This window comes from Pan paniscus, chromosome 16 (genome assembly GCF_029289425.2).
Source record: "Pan paniscus chromosome 16, NHGRI_mPanPan1-v2.0_pri, whole genome shotgun sequence".
NCBI lineage: Eukaryota > Metazoa > Chordata > Mammalia > Primates > Hominidae > Pan > Pan paniscus.
In genome coordinates this window covers 52,664,458-52,691,511 of record NC_073265.2, presented here as the reverse complement: position 1 = coordinate 52,691,511, position 27,054 = coordinate 52,664,458, and the positions used below count along the sequence as shown (strand labels likewise).

Here is a 27,054-nt window from a genome sequence, read left to right as displayed (position 1 = left end):
GGCTGGAGTGCAGTGGTGTGATCTCGGCTCACTGCAACCTCTGCCTCCCAGGTTCAAGCAATTGCTTCAGTAGCTGGGAGTAGCTGGGATTACTGGTGTGCACCACCATGCCAGGCTATTTTTTTTCTATTTTTAATAAAGACAGGGTTTTACCATGTTGGCCAGGGTGGTCTTGAACTCCTGACCTCAGGTGGTCCGCCCGCCTCAGCCTCCCAAAGTGCTGGGATTACAAGTATGAGCCACCACGCCCAACCCTATCTTTAATGATCAAAAGAAATAATTCGCAGCTATGTACTTGCAAGGTTCTAACTGCTTTAAAACTGGGGCACCGTAAGAGCTGAGAGGAAGAGCACCCCCCATCAGCCAGACTTAGACTTCCTTGAGTTTACCAGAGGCTTTCAGTTTTCAAAGTATTCCCCTATTCATTGCTGTAACTTTGGGAGGAAGGCGGGTGGGGGGGACTTATACCCATTTTATAGATAAAGAAACTGTGGACTAAAGTTACTCAACAGAACTGGGACTGAAACATCTGACATTTCCAAGACAGCATACTGATTCTGTAGCCACCAGAAGAGAAACTTTTTCCACTGGAAGACTACTATGAGCTGCGCACCGTGTTAGATGTTAGGAAGAACAGTGAACAAGACACACAAGAAAACAGTGAACAAGACCAGGGCCCAGTTTAGTGGAACTTGACCACGGTCCTCACTCTTGTCTCCAGTTTGTTCTTCTGTGCGGGGTGCTCACTCTTGAACCTCACCTTAGCAGTGACTCTATGTGAATCCCTACTGGGGACATGCTCCGGAAAGGCAGCTATGATTGCCCATCAGCCAGATGTGCAGCTTCTCCAAGGCCACAGCTTATGGCCACTCTGTTTGGTCAGCTGGTGCCTTTACATGGCCGGTGATCAGACCCTGCACATGTCATCTCTCACATCTCAGAGACTTGGGGTCTCCAGGACCAAGCCAGAGCCCAGCGGCCAGAAGCCTGGCCTCACTTGTTGGTCCAAAGCTAACAGAGGAGCCTCCCCGGCGGGTATTCCCTTAACCACAGTCTGAATTACGATCCTTTGCCACAGACTGGTGACTTCTGTAAGTTAGGTGTTGAAGGTGGAAGAGTGGGGAAGAGGAAGGCGGGGGAGCTATTTTCATCTTGTCACAAGGGCTTAAAACACCAGCTTCTCTTGTGCCTTATTTAGATGAGTAGTCTTGACCTAAAAAAAGTCAAAGCTGTGACTCAGTTGAGCTCCGAAGTTGCTCAAAATGCTCTGAGCTCCTGTCTGGGGCTATACTGAAGAATGTCTTTGGATAGTGTGAGGTGGGCACCCTATTTGGGCAAATGAAAGAGCTTTGGAAATCATCCCCATGGTTTTCTGGCCCAGGATGAAAAGCACAGGGGTTTGAGAGTCCAACTTGCTGTTTTGGTCCACTCTTATTTTTAAACAGCATGATGGTGCGGGGAGGGGCTTGCCCATTTAAAGAGAAGTATGTTTCTAGCCTTCCAAAGCATAGGGTATGGGACTTCCAGACATGCCAAGGTGAGCTCAGAGACCAGGCCCCCACTGAGGAACCACATAGGCGATGTGTACCAGGGATGAGGTCCCCTGGGCAGAAGATCCACTTGGCAGGGCCATGGGTGGGGAAAGTATGTTCATCACCAGGATGGCCCGAGGGAAGATTCTGGAGTCTGTGCATTTGCCTCTGGCGTCCCGAGCTGCCCTATGATCACTGCACAGCCCTATCCCAGGCCCCACTGTTGTGTCCTGTTCATGTCTTCTTTCCCAGAGAGTATCCCATACTCCAAAATGATCCCTTTGCCTGGCCATGCCTGTGTCTTTGTACTATTGTTTATTATTCATATAGAACCCCCATTGGCAGGAGAACAGTGTGCTCCCTCACTTTGTCCCATTGTCCAGGCAGTCTGGGCTCAGCATCTAAACAGGATGTACACGAGGTGACCTGGCATAAGGCAGGTTTGTGGGTTCTGGGGACTTGGGTTCAAATCCCACTCATGCTGCTTCCTGGCTTGGTGACCTTGGTCTAAGGCTGTTAACCTCCTTGAGCTTCCGTTTCCTTTTCTGTGACAATTTCATGGGCCACTAATCCACAGAAACATTTCTACCAATGGTTTCAGACAAATATGTGCAATAATGGTGGTCCTTGTACCCATGTTGGAATCAGCCTTTGGTTGGAATGTCAATGCCAATACCACCCAACCATCCCCTCCAACATGGACAGGCTTGATGAAGTTATGGTCAGACTCTAACGATGGCTTTGACACCCAGAAGAGTGTGTCATTCTCACAGCGCAGGCTCTGCAGCCAGACTACCTGGCTGCGTTTCTCAGGGCTTCCCCTACCTGGCTGAGTGGTCCTGGGGGCGCATTTTTGTCTCCTCATTGAGGGTGTGGGTAATACCAGTGCCCACCTCATGGTGTTGTGAAGATCAAATGAGCTGATTCATGTAAAGCTCTTAGAACTGCACCTGGCACCAAGCGACACTTGATGAATATTATCACGAGTGGCTTATCTTTGTAAAGAATGCTCAGACACATCATCTAATTTGCAACTTGATTTCTACAACATCCTGTGAGAGGTAGAGATCATATCATTTTGCAAATAAGGAAACTCAGATCCAAAGTGATAAAATGTCTCACTTGAGAACAGAGCCCAGGTTTTCTGCCCCTAAGATGAGTGCTCTATTTTCTCTGCTGCACGGACAGAAGTACTCTTAAAATTAAACAACAAAGGCCCCTCACAGTCAAGTCACAAGTCGGTATTTTTGTAAATTCTTGTCAGGGACTGGATAAAAACAAGGATAGGTTTAGATGTGGTTTTTGGATAGTGGGTCTCCATTCCAATGTTAGCAGCAAGGTCCGGTGTGACATGGCTGGTGACAACATTTCTGCAAAGGTGACCTCAGAGTTCCTCTAGGGCAGAAATGGGTGCTCTTTCTGGGCTGGTGGTGGGTGGGAAGGTGGTAAGAGAGGAGATGAGGGGTCAAGTGTATTCCCCCCTTTGGTGTCTTCCAACAAGCTATGTATTGAGGGAGTTTCTTCACTGGAGTTTGGCTGCTGTCATTACATGCCCACTTCAGTTAAATACAAATAATAATAAATTTGGTTAAAGCCAGAATCCAACATTCCGAATCGAAAAACAGTTCCAGAAATACAGAGAGGCAGATGCAACCAGAACCCTCTGCCTGTGGAAACAAGGATGACTGAGCACTGGTTCCCTTCATTTTGTCCCATTCCTTCCAGTCATCCACCTGCTCGTCCATGCAGTCATTCTGTCATCCAGCATGTGTTTATTCAGCTCTGCCTCTTACAGCCATCCCCATGACAGTTTCCTGTGGCTCATCCAGCAGTCACAGCCACAGCTTAGAACAGTAGCCCTGGTGTCTCTCCTCAGGGGCAAACCTGGCAGTAGCTCAGCCTCTTTGGCTTGCCCCTTTTCCCTCCCTCTCTCCCTTTTAATCTGGACTAGTGTCCTCAGATGTGGCCAGGATGGTGATTTCCCAGAGTATGGCTGTTATTTTGTTTCCATATTTGGCCCACCTGGATGCCATGTGTTTAATTTCAAGGCACCATTGGGCCCTGTTTTTCCTCTGCTTCTCAGAAACCGGTCCTCCCAGAGTCACCTCTTGGGTCCTCCCCTGCCACACGCAGCTGGTTCCACCCATGTCTTCTCATCAGAAGGGCCCAGAATGACTCCCCCCTTGGTCACTGTGTGCATCAAGGCCTGAGTCAGGAGATGCTCAGGAGCCTGGACACCCTGCTCTTCTCCAGTGACAACAGATGCAGCGGGCAGACGAGAGGGAGGCCAAGTGGAAAGCACAGAGCACCAGGAGGCAGGGACCTGGTTTCTTCTTGGTTCTTATCCTGACTCTGCCAGCAGCGAACTTGCTCTGAAACCCCAGGGAAGAAGCTCCACCTTTCTGTTCCTTGTTTCCTTCTCTGTACCTAGGGATGGGCACCTGGCCTTCACTATAGGGCTATAGAAAGGACCATGAGAGACAATATGGATTCCACATTTTAAGAGGTTCCAGTCCTATCTGAAAATTAGTTATTATGGTCAACAGATTGATACAGGGACCAAAAAGAGTCCTGGTGATTCAGATGCCTGATTCTTACCACTGGCTTAATGCTTTTATGAAACCGGCAAATAAGATGGACCCCCTCCCTCATCTCAGGCTAGAAGTTCATGCCCAGACAGTGCTAGGAAGGGTTGAGAGACCGGGAGTCTATGACAGAACAAGTTCATACAACTCACAGGACAAGTAGCTAGAGATGATATCGCTGTTGGTCCTGTGGTTGTAAAAATACATCATGGTCTTAAAATCTGTAGCAACTGTGTCTTAAAAGGCACCAATGTGAGAATATTCATCTGTGTAGTATTCTTTTTTTTCCAAAAAAATTTTTTTAAATTTAAAGTTCTGGGATACATGTGCAGAATGTACAGATTTGTTACATGGGTAAATGTGTGCCATGGTGGTTTGCTGCACCCATCAACCCGTCACCTATGTATTAAGCCCTGAATGCATTAGCTATTTATCCTGTTGCTCTTCCTCCCCCTGCCCCCACCCCACAGGCCCCAGTGTGTGTTGTTCCCCACCATGCGTCCATGTGTTCTCATTGTTCAGCTCCCACTTACAAGTGAGAACATGCAGTGTTTGGTTTTCTGTTCCTGTGTTAGTTTGCTGAGATTATTTATTTATTTGAGACAGCATCTCACTCTGTTGCCCAGGCTGGAGTATAGTCACACAGCACAATCTCAGCTCACTGCAACCTCTGCCTCCCAGGTTCAAGCGATTCTCCTGCCTCAGCCTCCTGAGTAGCTGTGACTACAAGTGCATGCTACCATGCCTGGCTACTTTTCGTATTTTGAGTAGAGACAGGGTTTCACCATGTTGGCCAGGCTGGTCTTGAACTCCTGGCCTCAAGTGATCCTCCCACCTCGGTTTCCCAAAGTGCTGGGATTATAGATATGAGCCACCGCGCCTGGCCCCACTTCATTTATTTTTGAATCACTGTATCTTTTTATTCCCATTTCCCCTGATATCTCTCCCTTAAGCTGATCATAATTAAAAAACAAGGTTAAAACAACAATTCAATCTTCATTGTTTTAATTTGTGTTCATTGAAAGAGTTTTAAATACCCTGCTCTTATTTTTAAATTGGATGGATAGAATATTTTGTGAATGGTGAAGCCATCAAGCAACAAAATTTATTTTTGACTAACACACCAGAGTTTTTACATCAGAATGTTTTGAAACTACTTGGAGAGAATTCTTTCTCAGATCCTCAATGAGAGCAAGATCTTCCTTTGGGGGAAGATTTTTAGAAACAGCCAAAAATGAGTAGAATCTCTGAGGCTTTAACAGCTATCCTTAGCATTCTCTAACAAGGTTTACACTTTTCTTTCCTAGTGCCTTGGGCAAGCTCCCTTGGGTTCCACCCTCCAATACCCTCCCAAGTATGCCTGCTCGGTGACAGGATCTGGGGACACGGCAGTTACTCTAGGTTCTTCTGTTCATAGGGCCTGCCCTGGCCCTCCTGTAGCCCTACCCTTCCCCATGGGTCAAGGAGCTCATGGGCCCAAGTGGCTCTGTCCCACTAGACCATCCTTGAGGCTCCAGAAACTCCCAAGTTTCCTGCCCAAGAGTCCCCAAATGCATTTTCAGGGCGTGTGGCCTCTCCTTCCATCTCTCCAGCCAAGGGCAGACTGCCCTGCTGCTGTGCTTACCCTTGGCCAAGGGGGGAAAGGGCAGCTGTTTGTGGGGGGCTGGGGTATCAAGGGGCATTCACCCAAGGTCCCTCGTGGTGTGAGACAGAGCTGGGAGTGAAAGAAAATGGGGGAGGGGAGACCTCCAGGTTGGGGGCCCTCCCCTAATGCTGTATTTTGACTTGGAACTTTAAGAAGTGTGAAAATTCTAAATCTGAACCTGGCATTCCATCTCATTATGAAAGTATTTGTCAAGCTAGGAGGATAGAACATATTTGATTTCATGTTATGTTAGCTTGATTTATAAGTTTAAATACTGAGGCATGTGGTCCGTGGCCTCTGTTTATACTCTTGCCCTGCATGGGTTAAGAGGCCTGAGCTGGGGCAGGCCGGTTGCTCTGGCCTGGTGTCTGCCTCCCAGCTTGGAAGACCCCATCTTCACCCCAGATCCCAGCTTTTAGCTCCCCCTTGGTGTCCTATTACTGGGCTTAGGGCCAGCCTCTTTCACCCCTCCAGCCAACCCTGGTTCTGAGAGCCCTGGGAAGGGAATTTCAACAATTGGGAACCAAACCTGGTGAATCAGGCTGGGACTCAAGCTTTTGTTTTGTTTGCTTTTGTTTGTTTCAAGATGTGGGAGGCCATGAAAGAGGAGGGCTGCTTTCTTCTGTGGCAGGCTGTCTCTTCCGGCAGCTCCATAAGAGATCTGGGACGTTGGCAGCAGGCCAGTTGCAGGGAGTAGACGGTAGTTGGAGCTCTACTGAAACAGAGAGATCAGAGGTGTCAGACAGGGAGACAGTGGAGCCCAGATTCAGGGCAAGACTGTGAGTGAAGGCTGCAAAGCCATACCAGAGCTAGATCCAGGAGGAATGACTGAGCGCTGGTCTGTAGGGGACAGCAGAACCCCCTAGAAATGTGTTTCTCAACACTCCTCTCATGGAGAGCACTGTGAGGCATCAGGAGGAGGTCTTAGTCCAGGGTGGGAGTGTAAGACCCCCAGGGGCATGTTGATGACAGCAGAGTTTGTGCAATGCCTCCTGGGATGGTGGGCTGAGTGACTGCAGGACTTCCTTCTGCTTGGGGCCCTGTTCTCTTCTGGACTCACTGCAGGCTCTGAGATGGAGTGTCTGATGGCAACATGAGTGATGAGTAGACCGGGGTATATGTAACAAGGCACTAAAGCAGAGGGCATGCTCCAACTGGCAGAGGTCCTGTTCATGGTCCAGCCCTCCAGCAGCTGTCCTGACTGGCCTCTTCCTTGCCAGAACTCTCACGGCCAATGAGTCCGGACTTCATATTTCTCCACTTATTAAATCTACAGATGTGTACCCTGTCCCTCTACATGATAGGTCCCTCTACATTATCCCAGTAGCAGTGATAAGGCCTGACATTCTAGTGGGGTAGACAGACAAGAAATGTTACTGGCGGCGAATCTGTACAGGTCTGCAGCAACCTCAGTTCTTGCCCCCTCAGAAGGAAGAATTCGACTGAGAGACATAAGGCAGAAGGAGAGGCCAAGGCAAATTTTGGAGCAGGAGTGAAAGTTTATTAAAAAGCTTTAGAGCAGGAATGAAAGGAAGGAAAGTACACTTGGAAGAGGGCTAAGTGGGTGACTTGAAAGACAAGTGAGCTTTGAGCTTTTGACTTGGGGTTTTATACGTTGGTATACTTCCGGGATCTTGCGTCCCTTCTCCCCTCATTCTTTCCTTGGGGTCGCCTGTTGGCATGCACAGTGGCCTGCCAGCACTTGGGAGGTGAGCACGCGCAGTATGTTTCCTAGAGTTGTACGCATGCTCACTTGAGATGTTCTCCCCTTTCCAGTCAAGTGTTCCTATAAGGTCATATACCAGTGAAACTCCACCATTTTGCCTTTGAGCGCACATGTGTGAGCCCACTCACCCAATTCCTGATCTTATCAGGAAGCTACTGATCACTTGTTTCAGGTTTTTTCCTCTCTATAGGGAGACTGCCTTTCCCTGGAGCTGGCTGTGACGGATGATTCCTTAAGAGAAACTGTTAACAACCGCCCGACCATCACCTAATGTTCGCCAGACATTCCTGTTGGTGAGGCGGGGGTGGCTCTCTCCTCCTGTTTATGCCTGACTAGCTGCCCACTGTAACACAAAGACACAGAAACATACAAATGCATCTCAGTAGGACCAGAAAGCAGGGTCTGAGTGTAGAGTGTGACTGGGAGGGGGGACTGTTTTACATGGGGATGGGGGGATCGGAGTAGGCCTCTCTGAGCAGGTGACATTTGAACAGAGGCCCCAAAGGAGTGAAGGAGCCAGGTGGGTACTGGAGAGAGAAACAGCGTTGGGCAGAAGGGTGTGAAATGAGTGAGGGGAGGGTGGTGGAAATGAGGACGGGGAGGTAGCCAGGGTCCAGACTGTAACTGCTTGAGGGGTTCTTCCTGCTCACTGCATAAACAAAGACCACAGCATTGTAGTAGAGAAAGAGTTTGATAGACACAAGCCTGACCACGTCATGTGGGAGATGGAATCTGGACTCAAATCGTGTGAAGCTTCTAGATTAGGGGTTTTTCAAAGGCAGTTTGGGGGAAGGCCAGGTAATAGGTGCTTACTGCTGATTTGTTGGGGTGGAAATGAAATCAGTGGGGGTCAAAGCTATCCTTTGAAGGGCTGAATCACTTCTGGGTGGGGCCACAGGAGTGGAGTTGGCAGTCCAGATGGAGCCATGGGTGTCAGACATGGATAAAGCCTGGAAAGATATCTGAAAAGGCCAATCTACAATAGTGGTGTTATTTGCAGGACTAATTGGGCAAGCTGCATATCTTATAACCTCCCGAATAATGGCTGACAATGTTTATATCCGCACCTTAGCGGGATTCAGGCTTCTCTCCTCCCCCAAGCCTGATGGCCTCCCATTAGCTTTACAAAAGCAGTTGAGTTTGGCACAAGGCCTATTATTTACACTGTAGCCTAAATGTCTTCCAAATTTAGCTCAGCCCAACAGTCCAGGAATAATTAAGGGAAAGGCAAGATTGGGGGAAGTTTAGCTTAGCTTACTGTTATAATTTTTCTCACTGATATAATTTTTGCAAAGGCGGTTTCCAGATGATCTGGGGCCTCATTGGTTGTGGTGAAGACTTTGGATTTTACGTATGGTGATGGGCTATTGTTGGAGGGTTCGAAGTAGGACAGTGATATAATATGACATCCACAGGGAGGGAGTCATTGGGACTGCCAAGCTGAGAGTGGACTGGAGGAGGCCAGACTGGATGCCTGGAGGTGCATCAGGAGGTTACTGCAAACACCCAGGCCAGGGACGTCTGCGGTGTGCACTCAGTCACGTGTTCTCAACCAGAATGTAGGGAGTTTGTGTACTTCTAAGTGGAGGAATATGTATGTGGGTGTATGAGTGTGTGTGTTTATGTGCTTCTAAGTGGGGGTTGTGTGTGTGTGTGTGTGTAAGACTATTTTCATGAACCTTTAACTAGGGTGAGTTTGGCTCTGTCGCCCAGGCCGGAGTGCAGTGGCAGGATCCTGGCTCGTTGTAACCTCCGCTCCGTCCCTGGGTTCAAGTGATTCTCATGCCTCAGCCTCCTGAGTAGCTGGGATTATAGGTGTGCATCACCACACCTGGCTAATTTTTATATTTTTAGTAGGAACGGGGTTTTGCCATGTTGGCCAGGCTGGTCTTGAACTCCTGGCCTCAAGTGATTCGCCCGCCTGAGCTTCCGAAAGTGCTGGGATTACAGGCATGAGCCACTGCACCCGGCCTCTAACTAGGTTTTAGCACTCTTTTCAATGATAAATGTAGGCAACAAACTACAATAATATGAGCAGTGCCTGGGACTTTGTCACCACTAGAAATCACAGATGTTTTTATATCACATTACATCCAGTCCCTGCAGCTCTCTGGAAATATTGCTTATACTTATCACTACTTTGGAATTATAATAGTTATTAGACTTGCCACCAGATCTTTTTATTTAATGTGGTAATAACAAAGCACATACATTAATATCTCATAAATCTATTCTTTAAAATATTTTGGTAAATAGATGCTAATATGATTGGTTTCCTTTATAATTCTCTGTATGTTATTTTTTGCATTTAAACATATTATTTTCATAAAGTGGTGGCAGGAGTTATGTGGACATAGTGCATGTGGCGAGAAAGGGTCAGGTTCTGGATGTGTTTTGCAGGTAAAGCTGGCAGGACTTGCGGATGAATTAAAAGTGTGGAGCAGGAGAGGAGGGGAGAGGAGTTAGGCCTCCTGGGTCTTTGGCCTGAGCAGGTGGATGCAAACCAATGGTGTCACAGAGAAGAGGCAGATGAGGGGAGGAGCAGGTTTGGGGGGCAGGAAATGGAAAGCTTCATTTTTGCATGTTGACTATTGTAAAATGAGGAATGATGATTGTGCTGGGAAGAAATCATGTTTATAAAGCTCCCGACACGTAGTAGAGCCCAGTGGTAGCTGTGATTGGTAACTTGCCCCAGATCAAGAAAGCGGCAGCAGTGAGATGGGGGCTGGGTCTCAAGAGCAGGGTCTAGTAGACAGTCGTATGTATGAACCTAGAATCCGGTCGTATATATGAATCACACTTGATTCACATATATCATGTGTGATATGATTACAACTTAGCAAAGTGTGTATGTGTGTGAGCAAGGTCTGGAAAATGAATTAATGAAAATGAAAATAGTGGTGTTAGGTTGTTAGGAGGCTTCAGTCTATAGATGTTATTTAAAGCTTTAGGTCTAGATACAGTAAATATTAATGCACCCATTTTCTAGAATTGTGGCTCAGAACCACAAAACCCATTTGTTACCTATCATGGGCAGAGACAATTCCTTCAGCCTGGTCTTCTGCTACTAGTGTTCCCTCTTTGCTTCACCAGGCTGAAAATAACCTAGTGTGGTGGGCTAAGACCTTCCTATAAGGATGACTGCAAAGACGAATTATCTGGCAGAAGCCTCCCTGTGCTAAATCTGGCACCACAAAGAAGAAATACACAACGCTTCCTTCCATGTTGACAAGTGGAACAACTTTCTCCTAATTTGGATCCCTGTGTGCCTGCGGAGCCCATGGTCACTTCATATTCAATGCTGAAATTGAACTGCTCCAGCCACAGTACATTTCAGGCAGAGATTACTTTAGAAAGGTGGTAATTAGCTGCACAGCCAGAGATGTTCTCATATACGACTGCTCACATTGACACTAAACCTCAAACACTGTTTACCAGAAGCACAAGGGTGGTTAGTAATTTTGTCTCAGACACTAACGCCAGGAGCAGTCGTGACCAACGTGACTGACTGGGCCTCGGTTTCCTTACCTGTGAACCAAACAGTTTCCATGAGGTGTAGTGAACATCCCAGAGGCTCTAAAGTCAGGTTTCACTTTTCTCTGAACTTGCTTGGTCTTGTGTGGGTGCCCTGCAATTCTGGGGAAGGTCCTCATCCAGGGAGGAGGGAGAGTTCCAGGTGAGGGCATCAGGCTTTCTGTTCCTGACTCACTGCTTGGATATGGAGTAAATCCTTCTATGTTTTGGGACTGCATCCTTTTTAAGCTCCTGAAAAAGAAGGGAAGCTTTCAGAAATGACTGGAGGGATGAATTCTTTGATTACAGAACACTTGAAACACAGTACAAAGGGCCCAGAATAATTCTTTTCTTGAATCACCATAGAAGTATTTCTCAAGTATTTTGTATCACACGGACCATGGGCATTTGTATAGAGGTAAATGTGATGCAGTGGAAAAAATGTGGGCTCCGGAGGCAGGAGACCCAGCCCCAGTCTCAGTGCTGCCACTTTCTGGGTGACCTGGGGCAAGCTGCTCATTATAGCTACTGCCGGTGCTTACTATGTGCCCGGCACTTTATAAAAATGATTTCTTCCCAGCACAATGATCATTCCCCAACTTACAGATGAGGAGACAAACTGAGTGCAGTTCTCCAGCTGGGAGATGCAGGGCTAGCATCTCGCGCATTCAGACGCGAGATGCCTGGACAGCCTCAACATCCATTCCTGTACCTTTGCAGTCTTCCCTCACCCCTGCAGGGAGGCCTGGGGAGAAAATGCACGTGAAGCACCTGGGACATTATAGTTGCTCAATAAACATCAGTTTTTCTCTCATTTCCATGCTAGATATGGAAATGCAGAGAATACAGGCTGGTAGTTCCAGAGAAGATTCTTTCCATTCTCTCTCTCCCCCTGCTTCCTCCAATTATTTAATTCTCACCAGCATTACAGCCATTGAGAAATATCAGCTGGAAGGCAACTCCCCTAGCCCCTCATTCAGGACTCTGCTTTCTCGGGGTCTGTGGGAAGAGTGTTTTTGCTGACCTTACTTAGGACCAGCTCATATCCACTGAGTACTTACTATGCACCAGCTGCTGCAACCAGCACCTTGTGGGCATTTTCTCACTTCATCCTCAGAACAAGCCTGTGAGGCAGATGTGATTGACAGCTCCATTTCAGAGGTAAGGACACTGAGTCTTAGGGAGGGCCAGTCACTTTCCTGAGTCCACACAATTTGCCAGTAGCAAGGTCAGAATTAGAAATCAGATCTGCTTTATTCCTAAATTCTTCATGCCCCTTGGAAAATAGACATTTCTTTGGGCAAACTGGGATTTGCCATCTGCTCCCAGCTGTCTCCTTTGCTCTCCTGAGAATCCAGTAAAACAAAACCAAGCCTAAAATAGGTTAAGTCTAAAATGAAGATTCCCAGGCATTTGGGAGTCCCCAGGGCTTTAAGTAAACAATCGTCATCAAAGGGAAAGCTTTGTGTGTTGCAGGGCAAAGACACACCCTCTGACTTAGTAATTGCACCCCTGGGGTTTCTGCTAAGGCTATATTTAACATAAAAACCTCCACAAGTATATTTATCATAAAGTTATTTCAATATCTGAAATTTAGAAGCAATATAAATATCTCAAATAAGGAAATGGTTGGTGAACTACTGTGCATTGACAAGACAGAACACTATGTAACCATTAAAATTATGATTCTTTAGGCTGGGTGTGGTGGGTCACGCCTGTAATCCTAACACTTTGGGAGGTCAAGGCGGGAGGATCATGTGAGCCCAGGAGTTTGAGACCAGTCTGGGCAACATGACGAAACCTCATCTCTGCAAAAAATACAAAAATTAGCCAGGCATGGCGGTGCATGCTTGTGGCCCCACCTACTTGGGAGGCTGAGGTGGGAGGATCACTTGAAACTGGGAGATTGAGGCTGCAGTGAGCAGAGATTGTGCCAGTGCACTCCAGCCTGGGTGACAAAATGAGACCCTGTTTCAAAAAAAAAGAAAAGATGATTATTTAGACTACATAGAAATGGAGAAACATTTATGTATATATCATATATGATTAAGTGTAAATGGTATAAAATACATGTGTAATATGATTGCAACTTAGCAAAGAGTGTATGCATGTGAGCAAGGTCTGGAAAATGAATTAATGAAAATGAAAATAGTGGTGTTAGGTTGATAGAATTACAGGTGCTTTTCATTTTTCAATAAAGCAGTACCTGTTCATGTTAAAAACAATTCAAACAATAAAAAAGGTGTGATCATTAGAGAAATGCAAATCAAAACCACAATAAGATACCATCTCACACCAGTCAGAATGGCTATTATTAAAAAGTTAAATAACAGCTGGTGAGGTTGTGGAGAAAAGGAAATGCTTATACACTGTTGGTGGGAGTGTAAATTAGTTCAACCATTGTGGAAAGCGGTGTGGCGATTCCTCAAAGAGCTAAAAACAGAACTACCATTCAACCTAGCAATCCCATTACTGGGTATATACCCAAAGGAATATAAGTCATTCTACCATAAAGACACATGTACGTGTATGTTCACTGTAGCACTGTTGACAATAGCAAAGATGTGGAATTAACCTAAATGGCCATCAATGGCAGATTAGATAAAGAAAATGTGGTGCATATACACCATGGAATATTATGCAGCCATAAAAAGAATGAGATTATGTCCTTTGCAAGAACATGGAGGGAGCTGAAGACCATTATCTTTAGCAAATGAACACAGAATCAGAAAACCAAATACCATGTGTTCTCATTTATAAGTGGGAGCTAAATCATAAGAACACATGGACACATAGAGGGGACCAACACACACTGGGGCCTATCAGAGGGTGGAGGATGGGAGGAGAGAGACGATCAGAAAAAATAACTACTGGGTCCTAGGCCTAGTACCTGAGTGACAAAACAACCTGTACAACAAACCCCCATGACACAAGTTTACCTATGTAACAAACATGCACACGTACCCCTGAACCTAACATAAAAGTTAAAAAAAAAAAAAAAAAAGATGTGAAGTTGAAAGTATTTCAGCTCTCCAGTGGTAGCGCCTATTACATTTTCTTATACCCTTGTCATGAAAGAGTTTTTATATTTAAAAATATCCTTAATGCTATTTTTAGTTAAAAACAAAACAAGTCTTTTTTTTTTTTTCCACAATGGCCAATCCTCGTGTCTTTCAGATCATTTGAATTTTTTAAATAAGATTTTACTTTGTTTATTATAATTATTTTTAAGTTCTCACTCTGCTGCCCAGGCTGGAGTGAAGTAGTGCAATCATAACTCACTGCAGCCTCAAACTCCTGGGCTCAAGTGATCCTCCCTCCTCAGTCTCCCAAGTAGCTGGGACTACAGGCATGTGCCACCATGCCAGGCTAATTTTTTAAAGTTTTTGTACAGATGGGGTCTCGCTGTTGCCCAGGCTGGTCTTGAACTCCTGGGCTCAAGTGATTCTCTCACTTTGGCCTCCCAAAGTGCTGGGATTACAGGTGTGAAGCACTGAGTCTGGCCTGTTTATTACAATGTTTTATTTTTTTAAATTTTGGGCATACAAAAAAAATTAGAATATAATATAATGGTCATATGTGTAACTTCTACCCAGCAAAAAATTTAAAACATTTAAGATGTAGTCAAGGCCTCCTCCTGATTCCTGATTCCATTCCATCCCTCCCTCTTTGTTGATACTATGACTCTCCTGAATTTACTGTCCATCATATTTTTCTACTTTTGCTATATATATGTATGTGTGTGTGTATCTTTCTTAAAAATATTCTTGTTTTGCATGTTTTAAATTTTTCTCCAATTTATATAATACTGTTTAGATTCTTCTGAACCTTGTTTTTTTCACTCAATATTGTTTTGGTGAGATTCATCCATATTGACATGTTTGGGCATGTTCAGGGTGGTATGGCCGCAGACAGATTCATCCATATTGATGCAAATAGCTAATTCATCATCACTGCTGTTTAATATTCCTTTCTGTGAATGTAGCAATCTCTGTTGGTGTCTTGCCTGCCTATATCCTCTGAGCACTCAGCATTTCTCTGGCTCCCACTGCCAGCACCCACACATCATTGTCCACGGACTTTCTTGACTGTGGGAGCATGATCTGTTGCTACATGGAGCAGGCCCAAAAGCCTGGGATTTAACAGCCCCCAGGAATAGCCCTCACCAATGACTGATGGAAGTTGGTAGATAAATACCCCAGCTCCCTTGCTCCTTAGGGAGGATAACTCTGAGGCCTCACTCTACACTGCCTCCTAGAATTTCCCAGCAGGATTAAGCTGCAGTTCACTGCCCACAGTGGTAACTTCCTTGATAATCATCTCAGGCCAGGTTTTCCAGAAGCAGAAACTGAGCTGGAATTTGGGATGTAAGATGTTTATTAGGAATCAACACCTCCAAAAGGAAACGGGGGAACACAGGACTGGGCAGAAGGAGGAGGAGAACTGTGACGCTGGCCTGATAAAGCCTTGGCCAACCTGCAGGGAGCTGGGGAGCAAGTACAGTAGCACCCATTAGAGTGTCTCGTGGTGGACCCAAATGGCTGGGTCTTTATACCTCCGCTTAGCTCAGTCCCTGGCTGTGGGCTGTCCTGGAGTGGGCATGACCTTGGGTGAGGCTGCTGTCTATGGCTGAGGCAGACCCTGGAGGAGCTGACAGCTGGAGGCCCTCTGCTGATGCCAACCCCTGCAGCTTCCTGAAGGGGAATCTGGGCAGCACATCCATGTCTACCACAAGAACACACCTTGTGGCTTGTTGGCTTCTTCCTTAGTATCATATTTTGCTGTCAAACGTTTGAGACCACGTCCCACATAAACTACTTGTATCTTTGTCTCAGAGTCTGTTTTTTGGAGAACTCAGACAATGATTAAATCTCAGTTTATCCATCCTCCTATCAATGTTTCCAATTCTGTGCTACTGCTAACTAAGTTGTAATGGACTTTCTTGTATAAGTCTCTTCGTGTACATGTGGGAGTTTTAAGGTCAATGTTTAGAGCAGAGTTCTTGAATCAGAGGGTATGTATGTCTTCAACTTTGTTAGATGTTGTCAAGTTGCCCTCCAAATTAGTTGTATTAAGTAACTTGAGTTATATAAACATTCAAAAGTTGCATGGGCCTAAAAGAATTACTGTTTCTCCCAGACTGTTCCTACCACAGAAGATTAGCATCATTGGGCATCTCTATTGTTTGCCAGAGAAAGGCATTCCATGGTCCCGGATCTGTCATGCTGAGCATGCTTTCTGGAAGGTTAAGCTGTTACAGACTTCTGAGACTGGGTCAGTTTGAGAAAACAAATAAAATCACTTAAAAAATACTGATAGTTTGTGTCATGATGTTGGCTACACAGACTAAGATGACTTTGGTGTATTAACTATCAAGAATCATATGTAATGGACCATTTTACAGACTGGATAATCCCTCCCACCCCAGATGTCTATGTCTAATCTCTGGAATCTCTTACAGGGCAAAAAGAACTTTGCACATGTGATTAGGCTAAGGAGACTGAGATGGAAAGTTACCTTGGATCATCCTGGTGGGCCCAGTGTAATCATAAGAGGGAGTAAGATGTGACATGACAGAAGCAGCGGTCAGAGAGACTAAGAGAGAGAGAGAGATTGATTTGAAGATGCTATGCTGCTGGCCTTGAAATAGAAGAAGGGGCCACAAGCCAAGGAGTACAGGCAGCCTCTGTAAACCTGGAAAAGGCAGGGAACAGATTCTTCCCTAGAGCCTCCAGAAGGAATGTAGCCCTGCTGACACCTTGATTTGGGGATAATACACTTGTGGTGTTTCAAGTCACTAAGTTTGTGGTATTTGTTACAGCAGTAATTGGAAACTGATGGCCCCATAACCAGGTAAAGAGCCACCCAAAAGGATTTGAGGGAATGGTACTCAGAGGGTACTCACAGAGAGCCCCAGATAATGCCTCTTCCCAGCAGCCAGAGTGGAAAACCTCATAATTCAGGCAGCATTGATTAGAGTACCAAGGATTATCTTGCATTGGTAGGAGGGGGGAGAATTAACCCTAAATTAAATGCAGCTCTGACCTGGCCTAACAAAGTTTAAGAGTAAGACCTGAAATGATCACACTCTTTCCAAGTAACTTAATGGCATCCCAGAACAAAGCTTAAGAATATTTGTATGAATACAATACTATTCAATATCCAACAAGGTAAAATTGACAATATTTGGCATTCAAGCAAAAAGCACCAGGCATGCAAAAAAGCAGGAAAATACAACCTAGAATGAAGAGAAAATCAATTAATCAAAACTGACCCAGAAATAACACGGATGATAGAATTTGTATATAACATATTGTAAAAGTTATTATTACATATTCCATATTTCAAGAAGCTAGAGGAAAGACTGAACATGACAGAAAGACATGGACGATATCAAATAAACCTAAATTGAGCTGTTAGAGATGAAAACTACATCTGAAATGAAAAATTGCACTCAATAGGACTAATAACACAGTATACTTTGCAGAGGAGAATAACAAAGCATCAGTGAACTGTGGGATAACTTCAAGTGGCCTAATGTAAGTGGAATTGGAGAATGGAGTCCTTGAAATGGGGCTGGTATGCCAAAAATAATATTGGTCAAAAATGTTCTAAGTTTGAGGGAAACTATAAACTTCCCGAACTGAGAAACTTAACAGACCCAAGCACAGAAACACGAAAAAAAAAAAAACCCCAAGGCACATCATACTTAAGTTGCTAAACACCAACGATAAAGAGAAAATCAAAAGCAGTTGAGAAAAAAGACACATTTATATACAGAGAAATGAAGGTAAGGATGACAGAAGATTTCTCATGAAAGCAGAGCAAGCTAGCAGACAGTGGAATGACATCTTTAATGTACTAAACAGAAAACAAAACAAAAAGCCCTGTCAAATGAGAGTTCCACACTCAAAGAAAGTGTCTTTCAAAAACAGAGGTGAAATACTTTTTCAGATCTACAAAGGCTGAAAGAATTCCTCAGCAGCAGACTTAACTCTGCAAGAAATGTTATTGGAAGTCTTACAAGCAGAAGAAAAATGATACCAGATGGAAACATGGATCTACCTAAAGGATAAAGAGCACCAGAAATGACAACTATATAGACAATTTAAATACTTTTTTCTTCTTAGCTAAGTCTCTTTAAAAGATAATTGACTGTTGCCGGGCACGGTGGCTCACGCCTGTAATCCCAGCACTTTGGGAGGCTGAGGCGGGTGGATCACGAGGTCAGGAGGTCAAGACCAGCCTGGCCAACATAGTGAAACCCCGTCACTACTAAAAATACAAAAATTAGCCGGGCGCAGTGGCGGGTGCCTGTAATCCCAGATACTCGGGAGGCTGAGGCAGGAGAATCACTTGAACCCAGGAGACAGAGGTTGCAGTGAGCCGAAATCATGCCACTGCACTCTAGCCTGGGTGACAGAGCAAGACTCTGTCTCAAAAAAAAAAAAAAAAAAAAAAAGATAATTGACTGTTTAAAGCAAAAATAATTTAATAATTATGTAGAGGTACATCTATAACAACAATACTACAAAGGCCCGGAGGGGAGAAATAGAAATATACTGTAGTAAGTTTCTTTTCTTTCTTTTTTTTTGAGACAGGGTCTTAACTGTCACCCAGGCTGGAGTGCAGTGGTGTGATCACCACTCACTGCAGCCTGAACCTCCCAGACTCAAGTGATTCTCCTAACTCAGCCTCCTGAGTAGCTGAGACTAGAGGCATGCGCCACCACGCCTGGCTAATTTTTGTATTTTTTGTAAAGATGGGGTTACATATTACCCAGGCTGGTCTCGAACTCCTGAGCTCAAGCGATACACCCGACTTGGCCTCCCAAAGTGTTGGGATTACAGGCATGAGCCACCGTGACAGGCCTTGTTGTAAGACTCTTATATATGAAGTGATATGATATAACTTAAAGGTAAGCAATAAGTTAAAGGTGCATACTATGAATCCTAACACAATCACTAAAATAGCAAGCAAACAGTTATAGCTAATAAGTCAACAAAGAAGATAAAAATAGAGTCATGAAAAATACCCAATTACTTAAAAAAAACAAGAACAAGAGGGAAATGTGAGTAAAAAATAGATGGGAGAAATAGAAAACACATAGCATGTGTTATAATCATGATAAATGTTATAGTGTTTATAATAACCATGTGAATAATCATGATAAATGTAAACAGGCTAAATATTGAAACTAAAGCAGGGACTGCCATGTTGGATAAGAAAAAGCAAGACTCAGCTATGTGCTCTGTGTAAGAAACCCACTTTATGCCAGGCACAGTGGCTCAGGCCTATAATCCCAGCACTTTGGGAGGCCGAGGTGGGTGGATCACTTTAGGTCAGGAGTTTGAAACCAGCCTGGCCAAAATGGTGAAACCCTGTCTCTACTAAAAGTACAAAAAAAAAAAAAAAAAAAAAAAGCACTAGTTGGGTGTGGTGTTGCACACCTGTAGTCCCAGCTACTCAGGAGGCTAAGGCAGGAGAACTGTCTGAACCCAGGTGGTGGAGGCTGCAGTGAATCAAGATCAGGCCACTGCACTCCAGCCTGGGTGGCAGAGTGAAACTCCATCTCCAGAAAAAAAAAAAAAAAAAAAAGAAGGAAAATAACTCAGTTTAAATATAAATAAATACATACATAGCTTAAAGGTGAAAGGATGGGAAAAGATATGTGATGTTAACACTTGTCAAAACAAAACTAATGTGGTTATATCAATACCAGACAAAATAGATTTCAGAACAAAGAATATTAGTAGAGATAAAGAAGATAATTTCATAATGATAAAGGGGTCAATTCATCAAGATGACATAATCTTAGTGATTTATATACCTCAAAACAGCTTCAAAATACATGAAGCAAAAACTCATAGAACTGCAAGGAGTTATAGTCAGATCCACAATTATAGTTTGAGATTATAGAACCTCTCTCTTGATAACTGAGAAGAAAAAGAAAATCAGACCAAGTGGTTCAGTTCAACGGGAATGGAAAGTGCAAGAAAGGAGTGATGGAAAATGAGTTAACTATCCTGGAGGGGCAGATAACAGGCCAAAACATAAAAACAGAGATGAACTCAGTAACTCTGGGGGCCAAGCAGGCGGGCGTGTTTAGTGAACACAAAGCTCTCCTATTACTATCCATAATTAGGACAAATGATTTCCAGTTTCCATAGTCTCAGTTATCCTTTTTATTTTTGTATAAACAATCTACAAGTGTGCGCCAGAAATATTGTTGCCCTTTAATCACACAGAACTAGTCTGAAGCAGAATCCTTTGAATTGTATAAAGTCAAGCTGAGGGAATAGTCTGTGACAGACAGGGACGCATTTCAGTGCAGTCTTAGATCCATCTCTGAGTGAAGCCAAGCATAGAAGGCGGAAACATAAGGAAATGATGTAAGCCACCATAAATTAAAGGATAGTGAAGAAAGAACAGAGGTCCTGAGTAGATAGTCCATCCGTCTAATCATCATCTACCCATCATCCATCCATCCTTCCATCCATCCATCCTCCATCCATCTACTTATTTAAGAAATAATTATTAATACCTCGGTGGAGGAAAGTTCATCTGTATCCTCCTGACTCTTAGTCCTATTCAGGAATAATTGAGACCTCACACCTAGTTTGCCTTTAGGGAAAATTACCATCAAGGCACACACAGATTGTACCTTGGAGGGTGCTCTGGCAATAACAGATATCCTGTTGTGTGAACAACGGTCTATCCTGTCAACTCAAGCCATTTAATTTAATTTTAACTTTAATTTTTTCATTGAGATGGAGTCTCACTCTGTTGCTGAGGCTGGAGTGCAGTAGCGCAATCTCGGTTCACTGCAACCTCTGCCTCCCTCCTGGGTTTAAGCGATTCTCCTGCCTCAGCCTCCTGAGTAGCTGGGATTGCAGGCTCCTGCCACCATGCCCGGCTAATTTTTGTGTTTTTAGTAAAGATGAGGTTTCACCATGTTGGCCAGGCTGGTCTCGAACTCATGACCTCAAGTGATCTGCCCACCTCAGCCTCCCAAAGTGCTGGGATTACAGGTGTGAGCTACCACGTCTGGCTTCAAGCCATTTTAAGTCAGGCCCCCAAAACACTAGGTTGTCGGGAATTAGGGTAGAATGAGAGACATACTTAGATCAAATTGTGTTGAAGGAAGAGGGAGCCATTTAGACAGGAGACCCTTCTCCAAGAAGGGATACAGAGATGGATGGGAGTGGAAGTTCACATCTCTCCCTCTATGTCTTCCATTCCTCCCCTGATTCTGCCTCTTCTACCCCCAACCCAAGAGCATGATTTGGTCCTTAAGAGCCAACCAGCCTCTTAGTTGACAGATGTGTGAACCTCTCTTAGAAATGCTGGAATAAACCCCACTCAAAAAGAAATCTGGAGTCTGGAAGAGAGGATCAGGTTTGGAGTCTACATGCGCCTAGATTCAAGTCCCAGCTCTAACACTTAGAAGTTGTATAATCTTTCTTTTTTTGAGACAGTTTCACTCAGTAGCCCAGGCTGGAGTGCCATGGCATGATCTTGGCTCACTGCAAACTTCACCTCCTGCATTCAAGTGATTCTCATGCCTCAGGCTCCTGAGTGGCAGGGATTACATGCTTGTGCCACCATACCCAGCTAATTTTTGTATTTTTAGTAGTGATGGGGTTTCACCATGTCGGCCAGGCTGGTCTCGAACATCTGACCTCAGATGATCTGCCCTCCTCCACCTCCCAAAGTGCTGGGATTATAGGTGTGAGCCACTATGCCTGTCCTCAAAGTTGTATAATCTTGATTAAGTCATTGAACTTCTCTAGGTCTTGGTTTTCTCATCTGTAAAATGGGGATACTAACCTTATACAGGTGGTTGAGAGGATTAAACCAAATAACAAGTGTGGGTATAATATTTCCCAAGCTATAACCCTGAGTATCCCCCAAATATCTAATTTTGTTTTTCTGTAATTTAAACAATATCTTGAGCTCCCATTTTGACTACTGATTAAATACAAACAATAATAACAAAATAGTCAATTCTAAGCAAATTCAGACACTTAAATGTGTTTCTTGGTCATTTTAGTTTTAAGCTTGCTCAAGTCAGTATTTTCTCCTTCTCTTTCTTCTCTCTGGGGAGTTCTCCTCTGTCCTGGGGTTGCTCGAGTGTTAGCTCCGTAGTGGAGAGAGACACCTGCCCTTGTTTATTTCCTGAAACTTAATTCATCTTGACTAGCCTTTGGTCCAGAATATGCTGGCATCTTTTGGGACATCCACACACCTCCCTTACCTGTTACCAGGTCTGCACAAGTCCGTCTATACTCTTTTTGTCCTTCTTAGAGCCTCAGAGACCCTCCTAGGCCATTATCTTTAAAATGTTTTAAATTTACCTTAAATAAACAACTAACAAACCCATATCATCCACCATGACAAGGGTACAAAAAGGAAAACAAAATTCTCTCATCTGTCCTTGTCCCGCAGCCCCCTACTTCTCCTCCCCAGAGGCAACCCTTTTTACCAGTTTCTTATGTGTCCCTTCAAAAATAATTTAAGCATATATATATATATATATGCTTGTAATGCATATATAGTCAATGCATTATATGTATTATATATATTATGCTTGTAAATGCATATATATTATGCTTGTAAATGCATATATATTAAAAATCATCTATCATTGATCAAAGTTCACTATGGACTTTAACTCGTACACACACACATACATATATATAATCTTGTTAACTGCCTTAGAAAACAAAGCCTAAGGCAAAGTTTTTGTGCTAACACTTTATGGAGGGACAATCTCAGAGCACAGCATGAGTCAGGGGAAAATGGAAGTGAGATGGTGTACTAATTTCCAAGTGTTGCCATAACAAAGTACTGCTAATACATACGGGATGGCTTAAAACAACAGAAAGGTATTCTCCCACAGTTCTGGAGGCTAGAAATATGAAGGCAAGCTGCCAGCAGGGCCATGCTTCCTTGGAAGCTTCTAGGAGGAGGATCCTTCCTTGTCTCTTCCAGTTTCTGGTAGCCCCAGATGTTCTTTGGCTTGTGGTGGTGTAATGCCCATCTCGGCCTCTGTTGTCACATAGCGTTCTCCCCTTGTGTCTGTGTCTGTGTGTCTCTCATCTTCTTATAACACCAGTCACCTTGGCTTAAGGACCCACCCAACTCCAGTATAACCTTGTCTTTTATTACATCTGCAATGATCCTATTTCCAAACAAGTTCACATTCTGAGATACTGGGGGTTAGGACTTCAACATATGTTTGTGGGGACACAATTCAATCCATAACAGGCAGGAAAGTAATCTCATGATGATGTTGCCAAGCTGGCTGAAGCTTCACAAGAAACACAAAGCATTTGGGTTCACATGGCAGATCTCCAGAGAGGCACATGGGGCCACTGTGCCTCAAAACAGTCTTTTTGGGATGTGAGGAAGAAATGAATTTATCTGCAGGATCTTATCCCCCATCTCTCATTGGTCAAAGTTCACCCACGGGGCTTCAACTCACTCATATTTTTAGATGGAGTTCCTGCCTCCTATGGATGGCCACTAGAGAAGCCAGATCCCGTGGCCCATGGCATAGCACTTCATCCAAGTCAGAAGTGTTGGGGGTGCCTGGGCCTCAGTGGGCCTGGGCGGGGTAGGTCCAGCGCTCAGGTGTAGAACCAGGAAGGGGCGGTAAAGCAAGAGCCTGCTGCAGGGTTGTTCCCAGGGCCAGCCTGCCTTACAATGGCCTCTGAGTCCCAAATCGTCTTCCTTCACATGGCTTGGACTCTTATTTTCTCTTAATTTATCTGTCAGAAACTGCAGAGAATTATCAGGCATCCATTAAGGGCTTAAAGGCAGACTCTGAAAAATTTGACTACGCCTGCGAGTATCAGCAACCATATGGGAATCTTAACTTCCGGAGATTACTGTTCTCTTTTACAACTTTCAACTGATTTTTATTGAGCACCTACTAGGTGGCAGCCACTGTGTAAGGCACTAGGAATATCGCAGACAAAGGAGCTTGTGTTCAAGAGGGAGAGAGACAATAAACAAACGTTGAATGCAATTCTAATAGAGCCCTGGTCGGGGAAATACAGGGAATTATAAGATCCAGTCTTGCCTATGCTGCTATTTATATTCTCTTCTTAACTTTAAAATATCAAACAAGAAAATTTGGAAAACATAGAGATGTTCAGGAGCAGTGCAAGATGCTATATGTTCCTTTTATTACTGAGCAGACAGGAGTTGCACTGAGGGGAAGGGAATTTTGTTGGTTGGAGGGGAGGTAGGTAATAGATACTTTTGTCTGGCCTTGGTCTGAATGGCTCAGGGCATCCTAAATTCAAGGAAACTCAGCCCAGCACAGGAGTCTGACTTTATTGTGCATCCTACTTTCTTGGAGAGCTTGTTAAAAATGATAGCTTCCCGGAGCCTACTGTCAGAGATTGATTCCCAATGTGGGACAGGGGCCAAGAACAGATGCTTGGCCCATTGCGGCTTTCAGTACATTTCTGTTGAATAAATGAATTCTAATGCAGGCAATCCGAGGATCACACTTGGATCTAGAGAGAGCGGCAGAGGGAACTTTCTCCCATCTCCTAGATATTCCTAGGGCCATCCTGTACTTGGGAAAGGAGAAAGGAAACCCTATTCCCACCTCGTGCCTCGTATGTCCTGTGGCCTCCTCCTCCTAGGACCCAGAATTCAGGCTGGCAGTATTTATACTCTAGTTCAGTTCTATTTGGGGTTAAACTTTTGAGAGTTGGTCTGGGAACTTAACCAAGATTTATATAGCATTATTTCTATTGGAAACTAATTGAGATTCAAAATGTTTATGAGCATAAACTGTTTTCATTCTTATTATCCCATGTAAGCTTTGCAACGTCCTCCGGAGCAGATATTGTAATTATTTTCGTCTTATACTGGAGGAAACTGTTGTTAGTGACTTAAGTGGAATGTTAACAGTCCCTTCACTGCACTTTCACGATTCCATTGCCCACTAAATCTTAGGCCTGTGAACACCTTTCTTCAGATATAATAAACTCAAGAGCGGAAGCAGGGTCCAGGCATCTGTTTTTCCTGTCTTTGTATCTGTTGTATCTTCGAGCTGGTCTTTTCTCTGATCATCCACTTTGCTGGTTGTGTGTGCTTCGTGGGGGCTTTGGGTGAAGCCCCTGCAGAAGCTGCTTCAACCCTAGCCCTTCATTCAAGTCTTCGGGGCGGGGGTTAATTCTTAATTCAAATAGCACTGGGAGTAGGTTTGGAGGAGTGAGTTGAGGGCGGGTTAAGGAGTTTGAACCATGTCTGTAAGCCAATCGTTTCATCCTTGGTTGTGCCTCAAAATCACTTATGCCCAAGCTTTTAAAAACACACAGGCTGGGGTCCAAGACTCATTCTACAGAATCAGATTCTACGGTGGGATGGGGAGTGGGGCCTGGGCATCGGAATTTGAATTTAGGTCATTCTGTCACCTAGCAGGGTTGACATTCTTGCTGTAGGCATGCAGGCAGTGAGTGCGTAGTTATTGAAGGAAGGGAGTGACAGCACTGTTTTAGGAAGATTAATTTGGCAATTGTAGGAGGGAGAGAGGGGAAAGGAAGAAAATTGGAGGCAGGGAAACTAGTTAGGAGGCTCCAGAAATAGACTGGGGATAGATGTGCTAAGACCTGAAACTGGCTGGTGATGGGAACACCATGTGGAAGGCAGTTGGAAGGGCTCTGTGACACTTGGGTGTGGGCCGAGGGTCAGGGAGTGAGGAAAGAAAGACAATAAGTCAATGGTTTTCAGCAAAACCCACTAAAGCAAACACTTTACTTTCTCCAGTCATCAATTCTTTATACGGGAAGTGAAACCTACAGCAATGGATTTGGTGTTTCCTTACTGTCAGCAAGGCTCAGTGATCAATAGTCAGTCTAGGCTTTGTGATTCTCTCTCTGTCTCTATCTTTCGACGGAGTCTGGCTCTGTCGCCCAGGCTGCAGTGCAGTGGCGCGATCTCCGCTCACTGCAAGCTCCGCCTCCTGGGTTCACGCCGCCATTCTCCCGCCTCAGCCTCGCGAGTAGCTGGGACTACAGGCGCCCGCGACCACGCCCGGCTAATTTTTTTCTTTCTTTCTTTTTTTTTTTTTTTTTTTTTTTTGTATTTTTAGTACAGACGGGGTTTCGCTGTGTTAGCTAGGATGGTCTGGATCTCCCTACGTCGTGATCCGCCCGCCTCGGCCTCCCAAAGTGTTGGAATTACAGACCTGAGCCATGGCGCCCAGCCTGCCTGCTTTCTTCCTTTCTTTTCTTTTTTTTTTCTTTCTCTCTCTCTCTCCCTGCCTTCTTCTCTTCTCTCCCCTCCTCTCCTCTTCTTTCTTTCTTTTTTTCTTTCTTTTCTTTCTCTCCTTTCTTCCTTCCTTTTTTTTTTTTGAGACGGAGTTTCACTCTATTGCCCGGGCTGGAGTGCAGTGGCACATCGTGGCTCACTGCAATCTCCACCTCCAGGGTTCAAGTGATTCTCCTGCCTCAGCCTCCCAAATAACTGGGATTACACGCGCCCACCACCATGCCCGGCTAATTTTGTATTTTTAGTAGCGACGGGGTTTTGCCATGTTGGCCAGGCTGGTCTTGAACTCCTGACCTCAGGTGATCCACCTGCCTTGGCCTCCCAAAGTGTTGGGATTACAGGCATGAGCCACCATACCCGGCCCTCCCTCCTTTCCTTCCCCTTCCTCCTTTCCTTCCTTCCTTCCTTCCCTCCTTCCTTCCTTCCTTCCTTCCTCTCTCACTCTCTTTTTCTTTCTTCCTTCTCCTTTCTTTTTCTTTCTTTCTTCTTTTCTTGAGACATGGTCTCACTCCAATGCCCAGGCTGGAGTGCAGTGGCACGATCATGGCTCACTGTAGCCTCGACCTCCAGGGCTCAACTGATCCTCCCACTTCAGCGTCCCTAGTAGTTGGGACTACAGGAACACGCCACCACACCTGTTAAATTTTTTTGTATTTTTAGTAGAGACAGAGTTGCACCATGTTGTCCAGGCTGGTCTCAAACTCCTAGGCTCAAGTGATCCTCCCGCCTCTGCTTCCCAAAATGCAGGGATTGCAGGCA

At 44.7% G+C, this 27,054-nt stretch overlaps 1 long non-coding RNA gene across 1 annotated transcript in view; it reads right to left on the bottom strand.

Moving 5' to 3' along the window:
- Nucleotides 1–5,149: 5,149 nt before the first annotated feature.
- Nucleotides 5,150–27,054, bottom strand: part of LOC103783218 (uncharacterized) — a 42,668-nt gene continuing 20,763 nt past the window's right edge. Inside the window, exons 3-4 of the long non-coding RNA XR_004666539.3 lie at nucleotides 11,017–11,253; nucleotides 5,150–6,474 (exon numbers count right to left, since the gene is read on the bottom strand). This is a non-coding gene — a long non-coding RNA (uncharacterized LOC103783218). The remainder of the gene's footprint in view (nucleotides 6,475–11,016; nucleotides 11,254–27,054) is intronic.